A 2,479-nucleotide genomic window follows, 5' to 3' on the forward strand; every position below is an offset into this window, starting at 1 on the left:
GTTCTGCTAATACTGACACTAGCTTCTCATTTAGCAGATTTGCTTCAACTTCAGAAACTGTTAGCGCAAACGGATTAGCTTCTGCTAATTTTAAGTCCAATTAAAAAATTTGCAAGCGTAAAACTTTTATTTTTATGTAATTAATCCTGAATTAAAGTTTTACACTTGCAAATTTTTTTATTGGACTTAAAATTAGCAGAAGCTAATCCGTTTGCGCTAACAGTTTCTGAAGTTGAAGCAAATCTGCTAAATGAGAAGCTAGTGTCAGTATTAGCAGAACTGTGCCCACCACTGCAAACTAGCAACTGTCAAAACGTCATTTGTAAAACATCAAGGAATAGTTTAGGGAACGATTGAAGACAATWAATTATTCTCCCCAAATGTTTCAGACCAAATCAGAACCTGTATCGAACAAAGCAAAATGTGTTTTAACCAATGAAAAGGAAATAAAAATGTGGGAGGTGGGCTCATGGACTGGACTTCCTTCCTACAGATAATATTAAATCTCAGATTATTGTGTGGAGAGTTTGAAATCATTTCAGATTATTTTGTTTCAGTGCTATGAGTCCACTGCGCTGCTGGGTGGAGGCTGGAATTGTAAAAAAGTTCTGTTTGTCATGTGGAGGGTGTGACTGTTGTGTAAAAATGTGGAAAATGGGTGGAAGTATGTACGTGAGAACCAGGAGAATACAGGTTTTTCAGCAGGACGTTGTTTTAAAAACAAGATGAGTAGTTTGATCCTCTTTACTCTCTGTTGAACTGAGATCACGTACATTTATTTATCAGTCATTGCGTCAGATTATATTAAATGTGCAATGTTTCAGAGCACTGAATCTGGCCGAGTGTTGGAACATGAATGTCTGGCGGGGTTAGAGTTGTAAAATGTTTGTGATAAAACGTGTCAGGTTTGCATTCCAAAGACAAGGAAAACAAGTTCAAGAAGGCATTACTCAAGAGAGAGAGACTGAGATCTAACCTGGTTTGAACTGGAAAAAAAGAAACAAAAGTCAATATATTTTAACAACAAAGAGCTAAACAAACATGTCAGCCCAGTTTCAACTAAACCTGTTCAGTAAGAACACAAAGAATCCCATGAAAGACCTGCCTTTACCAATGGTACAAAAAAAACTGAAGGCAGTTCAATTCCACGTAACGGCCACACAGATCAGCCTGTCTGTGTTGCTTTGAGTTGTTTATAAATCAGAATGAATCGGCCATGTCCCGCACAGACGTGAGCTTTCAGAAGTGAACATTGTGGAACCAAAWGAGACGAGGAGTAAAACTCATCTGAGTTAACATGAAGCAGAATAAATAAAAGTGACGGACGTCTCCCTCGTATTATTTTCAAAACACCGTGAATCATCTGGGTGATCCTGTTTGTGATTCAGTTTTATTTTGAACTAAATACAAAGTTGCTGTGCGTCAACATCGATCCTCCCTCTGTAAGAAATGTGTTTGCTRTTGTTTAATCCCACGGTCGGACCCGATGTCGTCACTTCATCCCATTATCGTTCCACGGCACCGGCTTATTTTTCCACACGCTGACTGTTTCAGCTCTGTGACCACAGCTCAACGCAGACACAGAACTTAATGAACACAAATACACCCAGTTAGAAAAATTAGTGGGAAGTGTGGGTGCCTAAAAAAATACAACAACACCAACTCAACAACAACAACAATCCTGGTTTGAAATACTGTCTACATTAATCAAAATGTACTTGTTGTTTTAAGAATATTCCATTTTTTCTGGTAACCTTTTTCGGAAAACAAAAAGTAAAAGTACTCCCTGAATTAGGACTGAAACGATTCCTCGAGTAATTTGATTACAAAAAATCCTAAAGGCAAATACAGACTGTTATCAAAACACTTTCATCCAGCCGGAATGTTATTTGGGTTACGCAATGCTACGATGTTAGCGCTTCCGCTAGTTACTGTCGACGTATCACGCATGTATGCTTGCTAAGCGCTATATTTAGCTTTAGAAGAAGACGAAGAGTGCCGAAACGAAGCGCCCCAAAAAACGACAAATTATAAAAAGCATGGGAACATTTAAAACTAAACAGAAAAGACGACAACGCGCAATGAGCTTCACATCTGCGATGTTTCTGCACCGGAACAAAAACACTGCTGCATGTACCGAACACGTCCGGAGTACAACAGGTATTTGTTTACGTTCACTTTGGTTACCTAAATCTGTGATAATGTGTCATGTTACAGATGTACAAGGAGGAGGTAGATTTAAGCTAACGTTATTTGTGCTGACTAATCATGGTGACCTGACAGGGTTTTATTAAACAGTGTGTAAGTTGTGTGATTAAAAACAAGACTTACTGTAAGTTTACGTAAGATAAAAATAAAAGCACAGCAACAGATTTACAGCTTGAGCTGAAACATTTATTTATTGATATGCTTTTATCTTAGTTTAAATGAGATACTTCGAGTAAATATTTCAAGTTTAAAAGAATTTATAGAAGATAGT

The 2,479-nt window shown here is 37.6% G+C and overlaps 1 protein-coding gene across 1 annotated transcript in view; it reads right to left on the bottom strand.

Moving 5' to 3' along the window:
* The window catches only part of emc4 (ER membrane protein complex subunit 4), a 9,900-nt gene that overhangs the window by 2,033 nt on the left and 5,388 nt on the right, over positions 1-2,479 (bottom strand). The window lies entirely within an intron of this gene.

The sequence above is a fragment of the Austrofundulus limnaeus genome, unplaced genomic scaffold, assembly GCF_001266775.1.
Source record: "Austrofundulus limnaeus strain Quisiro unplaced genomic scaffold, Austrofundulus_limnaeus-1.0 Scaffold307, whole genome shotgun sequence".
NCBI lineage: Eukaryota > Metazoa > Chordata > Actinopteri > Cyprinodontiformes > Rivulidae > Austrofundulus > Austrofundulus limnaeus.